The sequence below is a fragment of the Sus scrofa genome, chromosome X (genome assembly GCF_000003025.6).
Source record: "Sus scrofa isolate TJ Tabasco breed Duroc chromosome X, Sscrofa11.1, whole genome shotgun sequence".
In the NCBI taxonomy this organism is placed as follows: domain Eukaryota; kingdom Metazoa; phylum Chordata; class Mammalia; order Artiodactyla; family Suidae; genus Sus; species Sus scrofa.
Genome location: NC_010461.5, coordinates 7,829,903 through 7,853,731, shown reverse-complemented (window position 1 = coordinate 7,853,731; position 23,829 = coordinate 7,829,903). Strand labels below are relative to the sequence as shown.

At 42.2% G+C, this 23,829-nt stretch overlaps 1 protein-coding gene across 3 annotated transcripts in view; it reads left to right on the top strand.

The window, feature by feature from the left end:
• MID1 (midline 1) overlaps positions 1-23,829 on the top strand; it is a 670,664-nt gene that overhangs the window by 52,318 nt on the left and 594,517 nt on the right. For all 3 annotated transcript variants that reach the window (XM_021080489.1, XM_021080486.1, XM_021080487.1), the window contains one exon: positions 1,923-2,030. The gene's annotated coding sequence lies outside the window, so the exon portion shown is untranslated. The remainder of the gene's footprint in view (positions 1-1,922; positions 2,031-23,829) is intronic.

Genomic DNA, 23,829 nt, shown 5'->3' with positions numbered 1-23,829 from the left:
GCTGGCCTACACCACAGCTACAGTAACACAGAATCCAAGCCGCATCTGCGACCTACACCACAGCTCACGGCAGGGCCAGATCCGTAACCCACTGAGTGAGGCCAGGGATCACACCCGCAACCTCGCGGTTCCCAGGCAGATTCGTTTCCACTGCGCCACGATGGGAACTCCTGTCTGTGCTATTTTGTAATGGCAGCCCCAGTGAGTAATACAATGACCCACAAATAAGCTATGAATGCCGCTGTCACATTTCTTCTCTGCTTCTCCTTCCTTCTCTCCCTTCTTTGCTTCCTTTCCTTTAAAAATCTTTTTAGGAGTTCCCGTTGTGGTGCAGCAGAAACGAACCCGGCTGGGAACCATGAGGTTGCGGGTTCGGTCCCTGGCCTCGCTCAGTGGGTTAAGGATCCCGCGTTGCCATGAGCTGTGGTGTAGGTCGAAAACGAGGCTCGGATCCCGCGCTGCCATGGCTGTGGTGTAGGCCAGCGGCTGCAGCTCCGATTGGACCCCTAGCCTGGGAACCTCCATGTGCCACGGGTGCGGCTCTAGAAAGACAATAAAAATAAAAACCTTTTTACATCACTCAAGTGGAAGTCAAAACATCTGCCCTGCTTATCTGACAAGGTTTTTGTGGAGCTTCAGTTAACTAGAACACACGAGGTGCAGATAGGGTACAGGCCAATCCTGAAGCATTTCCGTTGCAGCTCTGTCACCTCTATTTGCCAATCCGGACTCCCATGGTGAGGCCTCCCTGCCCCACCTCCCCCGCTTCCAGCAAGGTGACTGGGTCAGTGGAGTGTTTCCTTGCTTGTGTGTGTTTATTTTTTGAGAGGAGTGTTGCAGGGAGGCGAGAACACGCTGGAAAAGGACGCCAGCTCACCGTGCTTTTCCTCCGCTCTCTGATGCTTCCTCGCTAGCAGGGTGCGCGCCCGCGCAGGTGGACGGGCTCAGACCAGAGAACAGTTGCCAGAAGAAAATAATTACAGACTCTGAACGGCGTCACAGAGAAGACCAGCAGGGTCATATGGGACAGAAGTTACAGGCCTGGGACTGGCCATAGACGAAATAAAGTCTCTGTGGCTTTTCATCTGCCCTGCTATCTTTTCTTCCCTCACCCCTCATCTCCAGGGCTTTCAAGTTCCTAGTTTCTCTGGAAAATGTCCAGTCAAGATGCCGCTGTTTCCTTTGGTCTCTTCCAAACTATACGGTTCACAGTAACAGTAATAATGATTGTAAATGGTGTACCTCTGACCTGGGCACTACCGTGCTAGGCCTTTTTTATAATAAACGTTTAGAATTAGAGTAATCGGAGATTTGCAGAAAAATTGCCAAGGCACACAGAGAGTTCCCATATGCTCCACACTCAGTTTGCCGCATTAGTCATGTCTTACATGTGTATGGTCCATTTGTCACAAGCAGTAAACCGATTTTTTTTTCTTTTTCCTTTTTTTCGGCTGTGTCTGCGGCACGGGGGAGTTCCTGGGCCAGGGATAGACTCCCGAAGCTGTGCCACAGCAATGACAACGCCTAATCCTTAACTGCTAGGCTACCAGGGAACTCCCAAAGCAATTTTTTTTTTTTGTATTTTGTCTTGTTAGGGCCTCCCCCAAGCCATATAGAGGTTCCCAGGCTAGGGGTCTAATCGGATCGGAGCTGTTGCTGCCGGCCTGCACCAAAGCCACAGCAACACCAGATACGAGCTGTATCTGCCATCTATGCCACAGCTCACAGCAATGCCGGATCCTTAACCCACTGAGCAAGGCCAGGGATCGAACCTGCAACCTCATGGTTCCGAGTCGGATTCGTTAACCACTGCACCACGACGGGAACTCCTCCAAAGCAATTTTGATACAAGAATATTGACTAGCATTCATCCTTGATTTGAATTGTTAGTTTTTACCTAATGTCCTTTTTTAAAATTCCAGGATCCCTTCCAGGATCGTCCTGTCTCCTTGGGCTTCTCTTGACTGTGGCAGTTCCTCCGGCTTTCCTTATTTTTGATGACCTTGACCGTTTGGAGGGGTACTGGTCAGGTATGTTGTAGAACATCCCTCAACTGGAATCGGATGCAGTGCGTTATTTTTAGTCTCATGGCTGAGCGTCAGTGGTGGTATAAAGTATTCATTTCATCATTACAGGTGAAAATGGTGTGGCACAGAGAGGTCAGGGAACTTTCCCAAAGTCACACAGCTAGCAGCTGACAGAGGGAACAATCACACTCAAGGTTGACATGACTTCGGACAGGAACTGCCTCCTCAGTTCCTATCTGCTGAATTCTTGACATAGAAACAGTTCCCTTCAGTTACCAGGGTGACCCTTTGGTAGTTGTTCTGACATATGGTTTTAAACAATTAACTGGTGTGTTTAATTGGGTTAGACCCTTTCCCCAATCAGTTACTTGCTGAACTATTTGTTTCACTTGAGTGGCTGCTTTCTTAGGGCAGCTGATTAATCCAGAAACAGCATCACTAAGTATTCAACCTGTGTTTCTAGGCGTGGTTCTCAAACTGCGCTCCGACCTGGAGTGCCCGGTTGTCACTTGGGCTGCTCATTAAGCATACCCTTCCCCTTTGAATTGAGGAATGATGGGAGCTCTTTAAAAGATGCTCCCGGGTCCTTATGAAGTCATTATTTATCAGTTGGGATTAATGATTCTCTAGTACCCTGGGGCGGTGGTTCTAAACTTTGGCAGTTCCATAGACTCACGGGGGTGGGGAGTTTAAAAATCCTAATGCCCAGGTTCACCCCAGACCAATTTCATCAGAATCTCTGGGACTGGAACTCAGGCACTAGTAATTTTATGATCAGAGAACCGTGGATTTAAAGCAGTGATGTCCAGTAGAAATAATACACGAGGCGTTATTTTCTGGTAGTCATTTTAAAAAGTAAGAGAAGCGCATGCACGTTACGAATATATTACATTTAACTCAGCCATCTGAAATGTAATTTAAACCTATCATCATTACAAAGATTATGACATATGTTCGTACTTTTTTTCATGCTAACACTTTGAAGTCTGCTGTGTATTTTATACTTAGAGCACTTTCTCAATTCAGATACTAAATTTTCATTGGAAATACTTGATCTGTCTTTAGAAGCAAGCATCTGAGTTGTTCCGGCATATTTAAAATTCTTTCACTAACTGACTCAAGTAAAATGTACACTTTAATAATTAAAAAATTCCCTTTCTCAGTCTCACTAATCACATGTCAATTGAGTAGACATGTGGCTTGTAGTTTTTTTTTTTCTTGGCTTGTAGTTTTGATAGTGGGTAGCATGGATCTAGGCAGTGCTTCTCAAAGTTGAATTTTGATGTCCACATCGCCGGGCCATCTGGTTAACATCCAGGTGCTGATTCAGGAGGTGTGGGGTGGAGCCTGAGTTTTGGGATTTCTAACAAGCTCCCCGGTGATGCTGATGGTGTGGCTCCAGGGCCCACACTTTGAGCAGCAAGGGACTAGCAGAATCTTGAATGAGGGCTGCCTCCACTGATTTCGCCACTTGCTTAGTGGTATTCTCTGGTTTCGAAGGCTACGAAATGCATTTGTGTGAATGTATATAAAACAGACAGGTATGCACACATAGACACATGGCCACGTATCTGGAGTGTACCTCTGTGTAGACATAGAATGTCCGATCATGTCTAGACACATGAGTAAGCTCTACAAATAAATCACTTCAGTACTACCTGTAGTGTTTACCATCTTCACTTACATTCAGCTGGCTCTTTTTTGGTTCACTGGAACTGAACAACAGGTGAATATTTAATCTTGACCGAAGTCCCTGTAGTTCCTTGTTTGCTTTTTTAAAGTAAGTGCTGTAGGTTTCTGCATTGTGTTTCAGTGTTTGAAGGTATTTAAAAAGTATTTGATGACCCAGGCTCTTTCGTTTTGTGTACAGTGCAGAGTAAATCCAGTTCCATTTGTTTCCTTCATATTTGTACGTGTGGAAATTGTGTGCCTCAGGGCTTGTGTTTCTTTCTGTAGATGCTTTTTTAGTCTCCTCTAGACATCAGTCTGGAAAGGTTATGTATTACTTCTAAAGGTTGTTTCAACATTTATTCAGTTACTCAATTCATTTGATTCCTCCAAGCCAAAGCTGATTTGACTCCTATGCCAGGTTCTAAAAAAACAGGTAAATAAAACCAAAAATTCCAATAACCAAAACCTAAAATTGTTTTCTTTTTGATGATTTCTAATCTGAGAAAGTTATATGAATATAAGTAGCAGCCAACATCATAGTGAAATTGGAAGGACTGGTCATGCTTCTCCCTTTATTATCCTTGAGTTTCTTTTTTTATATATATTACTCAATGAATTTATTACATTTATAGTTGTACAATGATCATCACAATCCAATTTTATAACATTTCCATCCCAAACCCCCAGCATCCCCCCACCTCCCAACCGCTCTTCTTTGGAAACCATAAGTTTTTCGAAGTCTGTGAGTCAGTATCTGTTCTGCAAAGAAGTTCATTGTGTCCTTTTTTCAGATTCCACATGTAAGTGATAGCATTTGATGTTGGTGTCTCAACTGTCTGACTGACTTCACTTAGCATGATAATTTCTAGGTCCATCCATGTTGCTAAAAATGCCAGTATTTCCTTCCTTTTAATGTCTGAGTGATATTCCATTGTGTCTATGGACCACAGCTTCTTGATCCACTCCTCTGTCAATGGACATTGAGGTTGTTTTCATGTCTTGGCTATTGCGTATGACGCTGCAGGGCACATTGGAGTACATGTGTCTTTTCGAGTCATGGTTTTGTCTGGAGAGATGCCCAGGAGTGGGATTGCTGGATCAAATGGTAGTTCTATTTTTGGTTTTCTGAGGAATCTCCATACTATTTTCCACAGTGGTTGCACCAATTTACTTTCCCACCAACAGGGTAATAGGGTTCCTTTTTCTCCACACCCTCTCCAGCACTTATTGTTTGTAGACTTTTGGATGATGGCCATTCTGGCTGGTGTCAGGTGGTACCTCATCGTGGTTTTGATTTGCATCTCTCGAATAATGAGTGATGTTGAAATTCTTTTCATGTGTTTTTTGGCCATCCGTATGTCTTCTTTGTATTATCCTTTAGTTTCTTTTAGGCTACACGTTTTTGTTTTGTTTTGTTTTGCAGGAAAACATTATTTTCAGCAGTTACTGAAATCAGACAAAGGAAGATAGGAAGGATGTAGCTATTAAAAACTTCTGGGGAAAAAGACAGAGAATAACCCACTAAAATTTAAAGAAATAAAATGAAGATAATAGTTGGGTCTGTCAAAGCAGGATGGAGAGGAAACTATTAATTTTTACTTTAATCCCAGTTTTAATTTTATTGTCTACTATTGGCCATATGAAGTGGGGAAATTCTTTTTTTATGACAGATTCTTTATTCTGTATACAGTTATAGATCCCAATAATTATAAGGTCTTGTGTCATCTGTGAAAATAGCTATTAATTCAAAAGCTTAATTCACTGGGCTAGATTCTAAAGGAGTCAGAAGTCCCCAGGGAAGTCAAGGTGGAGCTCAATATTAAGTGAATAGTCTCTTTATTTTACTTCTTCTTTTTTAGCTGCGTAAGTATCTCTGGGTGAAGTTTGGAGTATGCTTTATTTTTTTCTTTCCTATGCATCAAATGGCATTTAATTGTAGCTCATAATAATAGCTAACATCCATTAAGTGCTTAATATATGTCAGGGCCTTAGTAATTACTTTATTTGCATTATTTTGTTGTAACAACTTCATGACCTAAATATGGTCAAAGTATAATTTTTAAAGAGCTAAAAACATGAGTCTCACACAAATATAGAATGAATGCATTCAAGGAGTTTCCTTCATGGCTCAGCAGTTAATGAACCTGACTAGGATCCATGAGGATGCAGGTTCGATCTCTGGCCTCAGTCAGTGGGTTGGGGATCTGGTGTTGCCATGAGCTGTGGTGTAGGCTGCAGACGTGGCTAGGATCTGGCATTGCTGTGGCTGTGGTGGAGGCCAGTGGCTACAGCTCCGATCCGACCCCTAGCCTGAGAACTTCCATATGCTGTGGGTGTGACCCTAAAAAGCAAGAAAAAAAAAGAATTTATTCAACTCGCCAATGATGGGGACCCTAAGAGGGTTAAGATGATTCCAAGGGCATTTTGAAGAATTTGGTATTTATAGACATTTTCAGGGGAAAAATATGGCAGAATAATGTCTCTAGGCTAGATTCAAAACTAGTTAATGTCTACGGGGCAATAAAACCACGACCTTTGAGGTTACCTTTACTACTGGACAAAAATCTATGAATTAATGTGTGACTTGAGAGCATCTAAATTTGAATCAAATAAAAATGCATTCCGTAGACAATCAAATAACTTCAACAGGCAGGTTAGTGTCTCAGTATGATTCTGAAAGGTCAGGCCATAGCCCATTTCACCTCATTCGAAGTTGGGTATAATTTTCTGAACAAAATTGTAATTTTTCACATTTTACCATTGAGGAAATTGATGCTTAGAGATGTTATGTAACATGATAAGGGAATCACAGTAAGGGCAGAGATAATTCTTTGATTATTGTTTATGTGGGGGTATATGCATGTGGGGAGAGGGAGAGAGATTGAGAGAGGATTTGGAAACTGTTATTGTAACCTGGATATTTTAACTGGGGGCTTTTATTGACAAAGCTTATTCCGATAGCGTTTTCATCATTTTTTCCTTAAAAAAAAAAAAGAAAAAGCCCCTCATTATCCTTTGCCCATTCAAACATCTGTTATTAAGGAGAAGTCATCTCTTTTGGTTTCTTAGGGATGGGGGTAAGGCTTGCACTGAACCGTCATACATATTATCCTTGCCCTTGACCACCAGCACACATTTGAGAACTGCCTGGCTAGGGGAGTTAGACTTTGAAGTCCTGAAATAGGCTTTTCCTTGGTACAAAGCAAAATGCACTCATGGAGAATCTAAATCCATGAGCCCAAGTCTATAATCAACTCAGCTACCCAGCTTAGATCAAAGAGAGTTAATACATGCCTTTTAGGTGTAATTTGAATGAACACATTCTCTCAAAAATCCAGTAGATTTCAGAGAAAGAGGGAGGGAGAGAAGGGGGAGAAATGGAGAGAGGGAGTGGGGGAGTGAGGGAGAGAGAAAAAGAGATTATATTAACTGAAGGCAAAGTTAAATTCTGTAGCCATCAAGAAGGGACCAGATATAGAGGTTAAAACGTGGGGAGTTGGAAGTAGGAGGGGTGTGTGGATATGGGAACATGGCAGCATGAATGGGCTCTGCTCCTTTCCTTGACATGCCCAACTCTTAATTTCTTTGCCTCCCTTGAGCCAGGCAGTTGCCAAGAAGTGGGTCACTAGGATGGGTGAGACTGTGGGCTCTGTTGGGGTCCCAGGAGTTGGAGAGACCTAGGCTGGACTACTGCACAGAGGGGGTCATCTGATAATGACCAGTAGGTGGCAGATCCCAGCGTGGTGTTGAGAATGGATGATGAACCCACTTGGGTATTCTGGGTAAATGTGATCCCCATGAGTAAAAAGAGAAGAAAGTTATGAAAACTAGCCCTGGTCACGTGACTGGCTGTTGAAACAAGGTTTACATTGAGGCATTTCCCTTCTTGTTTTGATATGGATATATCTGTACATATCAGTAAAATATGGTCCTTCCCTCTGTTTCTCATGTAATGTAAGGAGTGAGTCAAGCCCTGTATTTCAGTATTGAAATCGCAGAATAGGAAAGAGCTATTGTGACTGAACTGGAAGACAACCATCAACCATTTATGGATAAAATAAGAAACAGGACTTTGTGGCTCCACTTGGGGAAAAGCTTATGTGAGTTTTGGATGGATAGGGAGTAGTTACATCAAGGAGGACAGAAGTTTTAGGTTTTTTTCTTTATTTGGAAGTTAAAAATGAGTAAAAGGGGACCATATGGGTACTGCAATGACCACGGAGAGGAATGTAGTGGCTTCTTCATTTTCAAATAGGTATCTCTACCTCCCCTTGGTTTTGTGTTTTTTGTTTTGCTTTTTTTTTTTTTTTTTTTTTTTTTTTTTAGGGCTGCACCTGTGGCATATGGAAGTTCCTAGGCTAGGGGTCAAATCGGAGCTGCAGCTGCCGGCCTACGCCACAGCCACAGCAATGCCGGAACTTTAACCCACTGAGCAAGGCCAGGGATCGAACCCTTGTCCTCATGGATACCCATCAGATTCATAACCCGCTGAGCCACAATGGGACATCCCTTACAGTCCCTTCCCTATATGGTCCTGAGTTAGTTGGCCAAAGAGAGTAGCATAAGATTTTTTTTTTCAGGTGAAAGGAGTAGAAACTATTACATTCAGGGGTGGTTGCAGCTGATGTTGGGCAGGCAGGAGACTCACACTGGCTTCTCAGGGAGTGACTGAGAACCAGATGCTTAGCTGGTGCAGACTGAGACAGTTGCTAAGAAGTTTCTTGTAGACTCTTACAAGCTGGAGCAGATTTCTGCAGAGCTTTGGATAACCACCCACCTTGTGATGATGGGCTGATGGAGTTAGTCCCTGCTTCCCTGCTCTTTGGTAGTGATATTTTTATTGTTGCTGCTGTTGTTGTTTGTTTTTTTCTTTTTGTTTTTCCTAATTCAGCCTCTTTGCTTGTTACAGGTGTATTCACAATGCCTATATCTTGAGTCAGTCTGTATCTTTCTAGCAATGTCCATTATATCTGGGTCATCTAATTTGTTGGTGTTTCATTGGTCATAGTTTTTTTTGTTTTTTTGGTCTTTTGTCTTTTTAGGGCTGTGCCTATGGCATGTGGAAGTTCTCAGGCTCGAGCTTGAATCGGAGCTATAGCTGCCGGCCTACGCCTCAGCCACAGCAGTGTGGAATCCAAGCTGCATCTTCGACCTATATCACAGCTCATGGCAATGCTGGATCTTAACCCACTCAGCCAGGGATTGAACCTGTGTCCTCATGGCTACTAGTCGGGTTTGTTAAACACCGAGCCACGACGGGAACTCCTGTTTTTCTTTTTGGTGGTGACTTTCTTGACCCACTGCCCCAGATAGTCCAAGTCTGATGTCAGCCCTAATTTATGTTTTGAAATCTTGACTCATGGGATGTTTAGAATGACTTGATTTTCTTGATCGAATCTAAGCTTATGTAGATAGTTTGAGAAGATGTGCATCTCGGTGATTTAAGGCACATGGTATTGGAAGGCACATAACCTTAAGATCCCCACAAGAAGAGGAGGTAGTGCTGAGCACGTTACAAAATACAGGGAATGAAAAACAAAACACATAATTATCAATTTGACCTAGAGGTTTGAATCTTCAGGCTGCTTAGGAGAGCCATCTATGTATTATTCCAGAGGTCGGAAAACCATGGCCTGTGAGCCAAATGCAGCCTGTCGCCTGCCTTGATAAAGTTTTTTGAAACACAGTTAGGCACTTTTTTTTTTTTTTTTTTGGACTGTTGCTGCTTTCACCACAATGGCAGAGTTGATTATCTGTAGCAGAGAGCATGTGGTGCACAAAGCCAAAAAATAGTTGCTCTTCGGCCCTTCCCAGAAAGGTTGCTGCCCCTTGTATTATTCTAATCCCTACTACCTTCAAAAATTGAAGCTTTCCTTCTCTGTCATCGTCAACCTGACTCACTTGGTGGGATTGGACTAAATAAAGATACTAATTTTGTTGGCAAAGAGATGGAGGATGCCTGAAAGGACCTTTCAGCTGGCTCAAAGTACCCCCTTACCAGGCCTTCGAACTTGGCGTAGCAGCATGTCATTTTTAATGTGCTCCATTCCTCCTTAATCATTTGGACAGCCTTGGCAGTGTGTCCGGCCTTGCATTGCTTAAGGTTGGCACATAGGCTCCTGCTGTCTTACATGGTTCCCAGAGGTCCAGTCAGCACCAGGGTTTTTCTGAAGGCCAGCTCTGCCTGCTTTCTTTTCTTTTCTTTTTTTTTTTTTTTCCAAGTTTTTATTTTATTTATTTATTTTGTCTTTTTGGCTTTTTTAGGGCCACACCCAACGCATATGGAGGTTCCCAGGCTAGGGGTCCAATTGGAGCTACAGCTGCTGTCCCACACCACGGCCACAGCAACGCAGGATTTGAGCTGCATCTGCAACCTACACCACAGCTCACGGCAACGCAGGATCCTTCACTCACTGAGCGAGGCCAGGGATCGAACCCGCAACCTCATGGTTCCTAGTCGGATGCATTTCCACTGTGGCACGATGGGAACTCCTGAAGGCCGGCTCTGCCTTCTGGACCGGACTGGTGAGCATCGCAAATACAAGGAGGGTTGCTCCCTTCCGTCTTAGTCTTTAATACAAAGAAAGGTTTAGATGTGCAAGTGGAACATTTCACATCTTAAACTCGACATTTTAGGGGCAGTTGGAGAGAGATTTGATAAATTACTGGAAATAGAGAGGAGCAGTGATTAAAGTGCTTCAGAAACAAAGCCCTCAGTGAATCTATTTGAATTATTAGTTTTTTTTTTTTAAAACCAACTGGCCATGCTAATCTCTTCTCTTTACTAAGTAACAAAACAGAGCTTGCCCTCTCCTCTAAGAAGTGCTATTGAAAAGCAACTCTGGAGAAGTGTAGTTTAGGACATAGCACAGCCATGATACGGCTTTCAGAGAGGGTGCTTCAGTTTTGGTTAGTGTCTGCTAAGATCCCAGGAGCCTGCAAATAGGCAAGATAATTAATCTCTTGATAAATATAACCCATGTGCACATGTCATTCTTCTAAGTCCAGCCCCAGCTCAATTAATTTGTTTTTTCAAATGTGGGTGTACATGTAGGCTGGTAAGCATTTAGTTCCTCCTACGTATCAGGCCTCGCCACCGTTCCTGGGCTTAGAGGGAAGGGAGGCAGATCATGAGAGAAAGGAAAGTTCTGGAAACCTCTCTTGCACTCATCCTCTTGGGGAGAACTAGCTCAGTTACGCAAGCCCTGCGTTCATGGCTGTGAAACCATCAGCTCTAGTGTGGCGCAGTCAGGCGGCCTCCTCCGCCCTGAGTCCTGGCTTGTGTCCTCGTGCTACGTTAGCTCTGCTCACAGAGTCCCTGGAAACGCACAGAGGAGGATCCCTCTGAATGGATTTTTTTGTGAAGAGTCAACTCTCAAGTTTGTATTGGACCAGAGTTAAGATGGAGCAGCGGGAAGCCTCTTGCACTTCGCCTTCCAACTCCATCATCTGATATTTATTCTTCTTGACAGGAAGATAGACTGCCAACTTTGTTTTTAATTATTTGAATAAAATTACATACATCATTCTCCCTTTTCTCATGCCTCCCTCTGAAATCCCATCTTCTGTGTAGCTGATGCTGATGAAATTGCCGGTTTTGGCATTAGTGCTTCTGTCAGCCAAGGGAGACGAACTGAGTTAATATCCACACCCTGAAATGAAGCCAGGAACATTTTCCCCCGGCTTCTCCCTTGCTCCTCTCACTCTCGACCTCCTCTTTTACCTGTCACCCTGCCGACGCACCGCACGTCTGTCGCATCTAGCCTGGCACCCGAACAAACATTTTCTAGTATCTTCCAATTCCCTACCTTCACATACCCCTTTTCATTCTTCTGGTTTTTTTTTTTTTTAAACAAATTAGTTGAATCTTCTCTTTTTGTATTCTAGTGTAAACATGGAACAAATGTGTAACTCATCATAATGGACATCTGTTACATGAATAGTGGCGGGTTCATATCTCTGAGATTAATCACTGTTTCTATTCATTTGGAATTAGCAACCTGTGACTTCAAGCAACTCCCTGATGAAACAGAACACACATTCTTTTCACAGATGTCTAGAAATAGGAATAAATCTACAATTTGGCAAGGGCTCCAGGTGCAGAACACAGCCCATACTTATAATAAGAAAATATAAGAACTGTCTTAGACTAATACATGGTAAATCTGACAAAGAGGAATTTATATCTTCAAAACTTCTTGAAAGCAGCCTCACCTGCATAAGTGTTTTCTAACCTCTGGCCCTGGGGGCCTGTAGTTTCCTGACTAAATTTTCTCATGTTATTTGTCCTCCTTGGAGACTTGAAATTCCTCATCACGTCGAAGCAAGATAGAAATTTGGAGGCCGTGAAGCATAACGGAATTATCGTCTGTAGGAGCCAGGGTCTTACTGGCTACCCTTCTCTGTCAGGGTATGTTTTCAGAAAGAGCGCATTTCTGTGTGCTAGGACTGTGTATCTGAGACATCTATCATACACGGGCCATTGGGTAATTGAGTCTGCGAACACTAATGATTCACAGTTGTATCCCATTGCACATCGAGATGGAGTATTGCACCGAAACCAGAATAAGGAGTGTGCAGCGTAAAGTATTTGCTGAATTCATTGACGCTATGAGATACTGCCAGCTTGCATAACGAGGTCATTCGTTCATCCCGTAATCGTTTATTGAGTACCTGCTGTTCTGATCCTGATGCTGCTCTAATTTGGGCGATAAAGACATGAACTTTTTTTTCTGAAAAAAAAATAATACTGCAGTGAAGGAGACGTATAGGTCTATATCATGATAGATCCTTGGATAGGCATCTGTACTGTGGAATGGTTAATCTCTCTTCAGTGGGCTGTAGGCAGTGAGAAGAGATTCAGAGCAGACTAGCAGGAGAAGGTGGGGGGTCTTAGCAGAGTCCTGAACGAGGGTTGTTTATCTGAGGCCTTGGGGACAGTATTGACCATAGGGTGGGGACAGAGTGGAAATGTTGCTGTCCTCCTTAGGTTGCATCCTGTTTTCTGTTTGGTGTCTGTAAGCAGACTTTGGGAGTCGGAAGATACAAGTTGGGAGATTATATCGTAGGGTCAAGGTTTGAGTGCAAGAGATAAGGAACAGCATAGGCCACTTAACAGTTGTGATAATTGGATGGTGGGAGAAACGCCATGTAGTTCACTTATGGTTTCCTGCAATTGACTATGCTGACAATAAACAAGATCATAAGAAAAGCGTAGATCAAAAGGCCAAAAGTTGGTAGTTTCATTAGGTTCAGTCTCATAGGTATCACATTCATGTACATGGTACCAAAATGCCAAAAAAAAAAAAAAAAAAAGAATGAAACATGTCTCAATTCTGTCCTTCTTGGTTGCCTCTCCATTTCCCTGCTCAGGGAAGACCAGCATTGGAATTCTTTCAAAAGATAACTCTTAGCATACTCGAGCATTTCCATAACATTACATGTTGTTAATATGGGGCTCTGCCATGGTCAGGTTTGGCTGAGGAATGAAGCCAGGGGACATCATGTTCTAAGAGCCACCAGGATAGTCATTCTAAGAAGGCCATGGCAAATCTGACTCACTGACGTGGAAGATGAGAGTTGGGAGGGCAGAGAGGAAAGACATGTTTCTGAGGGGACTTCCTTGGAGGAAGTAGCACTGAGAGTCCCACCATTCCTTACTCCCAAGAATATGGAAACGGTGGGGGGAAGGGGGGACTTCTACCCCTAACCTCTGTCCTAGTGAGGAGAGCACCTGTGGGACTCGTGCTGAGACACGTGAAGTCTCTTCCTTGCATCTGAGGCCCCCAGAGGGCTGGGGCTGGTGCCTACTCATCTGAGGAAGCCCAAATGGCTTAGGGCAGAGGAAGGGGGCTCCATCTGGAAGGAAACTACCCTCCCTATAGGTTGCATGGATTTGGAAGACCATATGTACAGTTCGTGATGGGAGTATTGGCTGAGGGCTGTTCTAACAGGGATCTTATAGCAGAGTGATGCAAGTTGGCTTCTCCAGGAAGCACACGATGAGAAGGAATTCAGTGTACACATGTCTAATAGGGATGCCCTTGGGATCATCACCTGGGAAAGGGCGAAGAAGGAAGCAGGATTGAGTAGAGGGTGAGGTTGAGCTGCAGTGCTTGTGTCAGTCTTGCCACCCCCATGAGAGACTCTGGTATAATAAAATGGACCATTATAATGGTTCTGCCTTAGGTCAAATGGAAGGGATTTTATACCTTCGCTTTGACCAACCATCATTGGGTGTACACCACCCTGGGAAGGGTGTGACCTTGGCTTTGGCAGCCCTCTGCTGATAAGTTACCAGATGAAGGATGTCGGCCTGTAGGGCTCTAGGCAGGTGGGGCAACAAGCTCTTTCTTAAATGGAAATCCAGATAGCACATTTCAGTGCCTGTCATACTGGGCAAGGGTACCTCAGCATTACAAGGCAAGTTGTATGCTGCTGCGGGTAGAAGCTCAGAGGGCACTGGGAAAAGTGAATCAGGGGACAGGCCATGTCACGTCATAGGGACTGCTGCTAGAGGAATCTCCTGAGAACCTGGGTACATGCCTCAAGAAGGCAGCCATCTTAGCCTAAGTCCATCTCACCATGGTAGGAGTTAAGTCACAACTTTCCTGACCACTTGGATGAGTCAAGATGTGAGCAGGAAAATGATGGCCCCTTCATGTTGAGTACTTTGCTGAGATTTTATTAAAGGGTCTGGCTACAAAGGTATGGAAGTCTCAAGGGAGGGCACAGTACCCTGGGGCTGTTAACATCCTAAGCCAGAAGAGTGAGAGAACAGATTCTAGGACCCATAAACAAGGAGAGCTCAGTCAGGGGGGCCAGCTGACAAGGCTGTGACCTTCAGCCAACAAGCAGAGCCTAGCTGAGATGACCCCACAGCGAGGGTGCTGGGGGGGGGGTGGTTTGTTCTTAGTTCAAACTCATTCTTCTCGCTTTCTCTGATACTTTGTTAGGACACCCCACTAGGGTGCTGATTCATGTAGTCCATAGAGGTCCACGCCAGGGGTACAGAGTTGGGCTATAAGAGTGGTGTATGCAAATCTTCTCTTCTCCCATTGGGTCCTGGATGGGGTCCAAAGCTTCAGCATCAGTAAGCAGATTAGATCAGAGAAAGAGAGGGGGAGAGGGGTGGAGGGAGGGAAGGACCTTGCCTGCTCTTCCCAAGCAGCAGGCAGCTGGATGGCAGCCTGTGGTGGCTGGGGAGAGAGGGTGGGAGGATGTTTTCGGCTAAGAGCTCCGACCACCTTGCATGTCTATATACCACACCACCCTGAAATCACACTACATCAGTACAGCTTCTTAGTTGAGATACAAAATAAAGTGAAACCCATGGGTCTTGTTGAATCATAAAGTGGGTAGGAGGAGGTGAGGAAGTAATCTGCCCCTTGGTGTTTGTTCTGGGAAAGAAATGGATACCCCTTACCCATCACCCCCTCCCCATATCGAGGCTGCTCTTTTCATCCTAGGTCACATGTTTGGGGATGGCTTTCCTTTCACTGAAACTTCTGACTCGGGATGAAAGAAAATCCCAGAATTTCAACCCTGGGCCTTAATTGAAGAAATTAGTCTTGGGACATTTGAGCCTTGGGAGAAAAAGACATCCTAGCGTTGAAGTTTCTGTGGTTTATTTTGTTCCTAGAGATGGATGCTTGATTCTACTTTGATGGTGATTGCTCTTCAGTTGTGGGGAGAAAAATGCTCCCAGTCAAATTCTTGGTTATGCCGAAGGGAAGCTGTAACTCTAAGCTATCTATATCATGATTTCTTTTTTCAGCTGTGCCCACAGCATGTGGAAGTTCCTGGGCCAGGGACTGAACCCACGGCACAGCAGTGACTTGAGCCACTGCAGTGACGATGCTGGATCCTTAACCCACTGCAACACAAGAGAATCCCACCCCCCTCTTTTTAACACATTCCAATTCTTCATTGCAGGCCAGAGTTGTACCCTCACGGGAGGGGAACCTGAGGCTGGTAATCAAGGATGAGCTGTTGATTTATCTAGGTCCTCTCTCTAGGTCCCAGGCAAGTTTGGGCTTGGCGGGGAGGCAAAGGTCAAAAACTTTCCAGGGATGAGTGGGTAAAGGGAGGTGGGCTCTACTCTGTAATATGGTGGACACCAGAAGCTACACTGTTTCAGAATTTCTCCTTTAAATGTTCTTTTCTGCATTATAGTTTCTTCCTTTTAGCCTCATGTGGTCAGTAAAAACTTGATTAACTTCTAGAGCCTGGTCTTAGCAGTGCTTTGTGAAATTAAAGGAGAGATAGGGTTCCTGGTGGGGGCAAAGCTGCGAGAAGAGTTACTACAACCTGGGAAAGGTTAGGAGACTGTAAGGCATTGAATTCTAGGACTGGCTATAGCCCCAAGGGTGCTGGGATGAACTCAAGGAATAGTCTGCATGTCTTGAGGGATCTCCATATTTGGAGATGCTACAGGTGGGAGAACATCCTGCAGCGTGAAGCAAGGATTTGACCACAATTACAGGGACATGAAAGCAAGCGTCCCCATGAAGCTGGAGCACTTGGTGCCTCTGGACACCAGTATTGGAGGGACTTCGGTGGTTTCTCTAATATGCCCTCTTGTCTAGCTGTTGCTTGGGTGTCTCTAATCATCCTTTTGTATTATTGCATGGAGCTACTTAGTAGAAAATCCATTGCAGTGAAGGTTGAGTTCAGGTTTCTTTACCTGCTTCTTCCAAGCTGTCTCCTCTTACTTTTCTCGCTTCTGCACACTTCTCTTTAGTTAATCATTGCTTTGGTTGAGGAGCTTGGTATATAGTAGAAGCATCTCTTTGGAGTCGTGAAAACTCATAGCACCGACTCAACTTCTTACTGGCTGGATATTCTTGGACAAAGTATTTGATTTCCCCAGCCTCAGCTTCTGCAGTTACTATGTGGATATTCAACTGCAGTTCCTCTATTTAATGCTCAGATTTTCATAGATTTGGCTACTGGGAGCCTCTTTAAGCTGGTTCCAGCATCCTTTTAAAAATGATTCTATTTGTCTTTGAAATCTTCCTCGATTTCTGGCACCACAAAAATGTGCCAGGCTCATCTTGTATCTTCCCTGCCACTGAACCAGATCTTGAATTGGCCATTTCTCCAGGAAACTCTGATATCTTTCATAAGGGGGAATGGAATCAGAGGCCAAAACCTAAGGGCTTGGGTATTGATTTCTACTGGTCATTTTCCTTGACAGAGCCAGAACGTGCATATTTTTAAAACTTAAGAGTTCATAACATACCTCTTTCCAACTCAAACTGACAATACTGATTTTCCACTTCTTTAATTTTATTTTTCTTTCTTTTTTCTTTCTTTTTTTTTTTTCTTTTTTTTTTTTGGTCTCTCGTCTTTTTAGGGCCACACCCAGAGCATATGTCGGTTCCCAGGTTAGGGGTCTAATTGGAGCTGTAGGCACCGGCCTACGCCAGAGCCACAGCAACGCCGGATCTAAGCCGCATCTGCGACCTACACCACAGCTCATGGCAATGCCGGATCCTTAACCCACTGAGCGAGGCCAGGGATCGAACCCGCAACCTCATGGTTCTTGGTCTGATTCGTTAACCACTGAGCTGCGACGGGAACTCCATCCACTTCTTTAATTTTATAATCATGACTTTGTTCTCTTATATGGATAATCTTTTTTATAATATTGATAGCTTACATACTTCTTTGCTTTATACTACAGAATGAGTAAAATATTTCAAAATAACAATGCACAAATTACTATAAAAAAACAATAGCATGAATGGTAACTAGAACATCAAACTACTAATTAAAAAATACCCAATTCGTAGGGTTGTAATGAGGATTTAGTGTTCTGTGTCAGTTTCTGAGAATAACACCCCGAACAACAGTTAGTACTCAATAAATTTTAGTCTTCTACCCATGCCCTACCAACTTGCTGTCTGGATCAAACTTTTTATTAGCAATCTTTTAACTGTTGGGTAAAACCTAAATATAGCCTGGCATTTTGGCCTTCTCCAAACTTAGTCCTGTCTGCTTTCCTTCATCCCCAGCCGCTCCCTTATATTCCTGCTCAAGTTCGTTTAACCCTTTGAATATGTAAATGCACTTCTGCTTTCTATTTTTTTTAAAGTCTTTTGAACACTTTTATTTCTTTTACAAGTGCAGCATAATATCTCACTTTGAATTTTCCTCACCTTATGTTTAGTATAAGCATTTCTCCAAGTTTCTCTGGTTTCTCCTCTTTCTTTTCTTCTTTCTTTGGTTTTTTTCTCTTTCTTTCTTTTGCAGTGTTCCATTCCCCTTCTTCTCTCCCTTCAAAATACATCATCTATTCTTTCCCTGTGTAATTGAAGCAGTTGCTTTAATAGACATTAAATTCTTAAATATGTATTTGGATCTCTCTGTCTTTCTTGTGTTAATGTTACACCCTTTTGGTATAGTAACTTTAGTATATGCTTTAAAACATTGTTTAGCAAATCTTTCTTATGTTTTGAAAATTTCTTGAAATTTTTATAAAACTTTATAATCAGTTTCACCTGATTCAACTTCTTCACCTCTCTGCCCCTCCCCAGAGTCTCACAATCCAAATAAACTTTGCTTGGATTCTTCTGGAAATAATATTAAATCAATAGATGGGCCTGTTTATGATGTTCAGTCTTCTAGAAAAGGACCCTGGTATTTCTCTCCCATTAGAAGATCTTGTTTTAATAATTTTAGTATAGTTTTGTAGCTTTCTTCATGTAGATTGTATGTCTTCTTTTAAAAATGTTATTTTGAAGTATCTTGTATTTCTTGATATTATGATTTTATTTCAATTTCCAGTTTAATTGTTATCCTAGGAGCTATTTTTTTAAAAGTAATAACGCTGTTATCTTAGAATATCTTCACATGTATAGAAAAGTTACACAGATAATTCAGAGCTCTGATATACTCCACACCTGGTTTCTCCTACTAACAACTTACATTCATATAGAACTTCTGTCAAAACTAATGAAATGATACTGAAACATTATTAACTGAAGTCCATTGTTTATTCAGATTGCCTTAGTTTTTACCTGATGTCTTTATTCTATCACTGGATCTTATCCAGGAAATTATTTTGATCATTTGTTCACATTTAGTCATCCTGTCTCTTTAACATTCTTTTGGCCAGGGCGCTTCCTTGGACTTTCCTTGCTTTTGATGACCTTGACAGTTTTGAGGAGTGCTAGTCTGGTATCTAGTAGGATACCCCACTATTGAAACTGGTCTGCTTTTTCTTTTAATTTAGACTGGGATTGTGGATTCTTGAGAGGAAGGCCACAGCGGTAAAGTTCCATTCTCATCGCAGTATCTACAGTACATGCTGCTGACATACCTCATCACTGTTGATATTGACTGTGATGACTTCTTAGGTAGCATTTGCAAGTTTTTGTACTGTAAAGTGAATTTTTTTTTGCCCCTTTTTTATACTACCGTCTTAGGCAAGAAGTCACTACACCCAGATCATATTTTAAGGAAGGAGGAATTATCCTCTACTTCCTTGAGGCAGATTAAGTACATGAATTATTTGGAATTCTTCTACATGGAAGATAGGTCTTGTCTCCTTAATTTATTTATTCAATTACTTCTGCACGTATGGATTCATAGATAATTATTTTGAGTTTAGGATTATAATTCAAAACTATTTTGTTGTTCAAATTGTTCCAGGCTCATTTTGCACATTGCCTGCTCTAGCCCTAGACTTAGCCATTTCTGCAAGGTTCCCTTGTTCCTTTTATTGGAGGATGGTACTAGAAACCAAGATCAGGTGCTAAGTGGGCTAGTTGCTATTAGACCCTCTAAGTTGACAGAGCAAGGAAATGGATGTTTGTAAATTAAGGTATGTGAATGCACCTATCTATATTTCTATATGTGAGTGTGTGTTCCTTTATTAAGCTGTCCCTTTGTGAAAAGCTATTGACTTTTGGCAGCGTCTATTTAATTTTAAAATGTACATCTATTTTTACCCAGTATTCCCAGTTTGGAAGCTTGGTTCTACAGAAATAAAACCACCAATAGATAAACATATATGCAGAGGGATGGTTATTGTAGCACCACTTGTAGTAGCAAGTGACTAGAAATAGCCCACATGCCTTTAAAAATGGGAACAGTTGAATAAACTTTTGCATATTCATACTCTGAGACATCATGCAATTATTAAAATAGAATGAGTGTTTTCATGTATTAAGTGTAACATTGATGATTTATTAGTAAATAAGAAAAGGAAATGGTGGAATAATGTAACCCTATTTTTTGAAGAAAATTGACATAAGGACATATTACAGTGAGCTTGAGAAAGATTTAAAGAGATATATACCAAAGTGCTAACAAAATTGTGGGATTTGGAAAGACATAGATATATAGATATATATATACACACACATATATATAATCTTAATACTACATGATTTTCTACAGTGATCATATTATTTTATAGTCTTAAGATCTATTAAGATAATTTAAATTGTGCACACAAAAATAGGGAGGGGTGGAATCAGACCTACATAGAAAAAGTGTGTGGACTTTATTCTAATTTATTTTGTCTACTGTGAGCTCTACCTGTTGCTGCAGATCATCTATTTATCTTTGGGGCTAATTTTTTGGGAAACATAGATGGTGGAACCCATAACAGATCTTCATTCTTAGAATTATGTAAGTCACCATAGCATTTGAAAACCTTGTTTCAAATACATGTTATTATTTGGTAAAAAGATACCACATTGACATCCAGTGAGAATTAATGTTTCAAGCACTTATGAAAATGCTTATTTACACATACTTTCATATCTCCCTATTCAATAAAAATAGCTTTTTTATGTATATCTTTTTTTAAAAATCTTTTTAGGGCCGCACCCACAGCATATGGAGATTCCCAGGCTAAGGGTCGAATCGGAGCTACAGCTGCTGGCCTACACCACAGCCACAGCAACGCCAGATCTGAGCCATGTCTGTGACCTACGCCACAGCTCACTGCAACGCCAGATCCTCAGCCCACTGAGCGAGGCCAGGGATCGAACCTGTGTCCTCATGGATACTGGTCAGATTCGTTTCCGCTGAGCCGCAATAGGAACTCCAAAAATAGATTTCTGTCAGATTCTTAAGTTGGTGTAGAAGTCCTTCCTTCTTCTCTTGGGTGCGGTCCATCTCATCTTTCACGTTTCACCTCTGTGAGATACTGGGGAGAGGGGTGAGGTAATGAATTCAGCTGTTATGAGCTGATGATACAGTGTAGCCACATTAGGTAACTCGACTGAAACATTCCCTGCAGCTCCTCCTGGATGGCAGTAGGGCTACTGGACAGTGGTGGCAGGAGCATGACAGTTTATTCTCAGGTTGAACATTATTTCTCCCTTATTTTAGCTTGTGATAAATTGCCAACTTCTCTCTGCAGTACAGAGCATGACAGGCACAAGGATGATGAGAATGTGTCCAGTTTCTTGGAGGAAATAGTTTTCAAACTGAAGATAATTATTTTATTGAGAAATTCAAATTTGTATACACTTCACCTTTTTACTAACAGGTAGTAAATGCTGTATTTATGAAAATATTGTCAAGCACTTGATTAAGATCTTTTCAGAAACGTTAAATTGTTAGTAGATAAATGTAAATAATGGAATAATAATGATTTAGGATTAAGGGGGTGTAGATCTAACTTTTTTAAAATCTTGTAACTAGCATTGTGGAAAAGGTCTTTTCTCTGATATAGTTTGTTCTATTTATCTTCTGTAAACATTTAGATGGTATTTTAATTAATGAATTAATTAGTTTTATTTTATTTTATTTGCTCTATAGGGCCGCGCCTGCAGCGTATGGAAGTTTCCAGGCTAGGGTTTGAATCAGGGCCATAGCCGCTGGCCTAAACATAGCCATAGCAACACCAGATCCAAGCTATGTCTGTGACCTACACCACAGCTCACGGTGATGCCAGATCCTTAACCCACTGAGCGAGGCCAGGGATTAAACCCGCATCCTCATGGATCCTAGTTGGACTCATTACCACTGAGCCACGATGGGAACTCAATAAGTTGGTATTTTAACTTAGTCTCCCTTTTGTTATTTGGCTGCTTCACAGCATTTATGGAAATTCCTGGGCCAGGGATCAGATCTGAGGTGCAGTTGTGACCTATGCCCCAGCTGTGGCAATGCCGAATCCTTTGACCCACTGTACCAGGCAGGGGATTGAACCTATGTCCTGATGCTGCAGAGACACTGTCCATCCTGCTGCACCACAGCAGGAACTCCTAAGTTAGTCCTCTTTATAGTGGTATTACCAACTTCTTTGAGTTGGAGAAAATATAGCATAATGAAAACTGCACGGGCTCTGGCGTTGGTCTGCATTTAAATGCAGTCTTGGCCACATTATCTAACACCTCAGGGACTTGCTTTCTCATCTGTTAATAAATGGAGATAAAAACATTGTCTCAAAGATTAAATTAGGTAGGAGTTCCATTGTGACTCAGCAGTAATGAACCCAACTATTATCCATAAGAATGCAGGTTCGATCCCTGGCCTCACTCAGTGGGTTAAGGATCTGGCATTGCCGTGAACTGTGGTGTAGGTCATAGACGTGGCTGGGATCTGTTGTGGCTGTGGCTGTGGCTGGCAGCTGTAGCTTCGATTTGACTCCTAGCCTGGGTATTTCCATATGCTGCAAATACAGCCCTAAAAAGATACAAAAAAAAAAAAAGATTAAATTAAGTAATATATAAGTAGCTTTAGTTACTATTTAATAAATGAGAGGTATTAATATGTGCATGTAGCAGTTTTACAGCTCTCAGCTTCTAAAGAGTGAGCCAATGAATGGATGCAGGAAATAATTTCACCAACGAGAAGATAAAAAGCTGCACCAAAGAAACTAAGACTTTGGCCTTGAATTTAAATGGATTAAGTTGTTAAAATTTTTTTTTTGTACTGCTCTGTAACATTTTCTTTTTTTTAAAATTTATTTATTTTTATTTTCCCACTGTACAGCAAGGGGATCAAGTTATCCTTACATGTATACATTACAGTTACATTTTTTTTTCCCCACCCTTTGTTCTGTTGCAACGTAATTATCTAAAAATTTTTAATACGATGTTACAGTTATCCCAAACTGCTGGCTATGTTCCCCGTGTTGCACAGTACATCCTTGTAGCCTGTCTTACTCTCAGTAGTTTATCCCTCTTCCTCCCCCACCTTTGTATTGCCCTTCCCCTCTCCCCAGTGGAAACCACTAGTAAAATGGAGGTTTAACAAAGAATCCAACTCCCAGTAACACCTTTAATTATTATAGTCTAATATTACAAAGGAAATGTCAGTACTGAAGTAAGCCCCGAAATTTGCCACAGAACTGGGTCATGAATTATGTATAACTCTGGTTCATACTTTAACCGAAACAGAATAGATTTTCCTGTAGAAGACTCAGAGATAATATGTCCTTCTCCACATTCATCATATTTTCTTCAATCCAATTCGACTAATTGTTGCCAATTCACAGGAAATTCGGTTTGAAGAAAACGTCTGTAATTTGAGGCTATCATTCGTTGGAATGCCGCAAAAGTAGAACGCCAATTAGAGAAGCAGTTTCCAAACCAATGCCTGGGATTTTTTGGGGAAATATCCGCAAAACCCCAATTCTGGAGCGTAACTGGTGATATCAAATGACTTGCCATGTCAGTCATTCCTCCTGTCCCCTCCTTGTCCCGCATTTCTGTCAAATCATTTTTTTCCCTCTAACTATGGCATTATTCATTCACTTGCACCTCCACGAATGTGAAGCAGACCGAAAACTCGCACGGTGTCACAAGTGGAAACATCAGCTCATAGTTTGGACTGTGTTATAAGGAGGTATGGACTATACGTTGTAGTCCACTCATGTTACTTCCTTAGCCAGCAGCAAGCCTTCCCAGAGTTGGACACGTTACATATTTCAAGAAGCAGCGCTTTGTGCTAATATTTGGACCGCAGGCTCCTTTGCATGGTGTGCCCCCCCACCCCATTACTGGTATGAAGCTACATATTTCAAAAATGTCTTGCTTATGAAGACCGGGCAGAAAAAGCACCCACATAAGCATTTAGAGGGGAAAGAAACAGACTGAACTGGTTGAAGAGAGGCATAAATGAAGTTGGAAAACCCTGTTTTTCACAGGACTTTCCCTGGTTT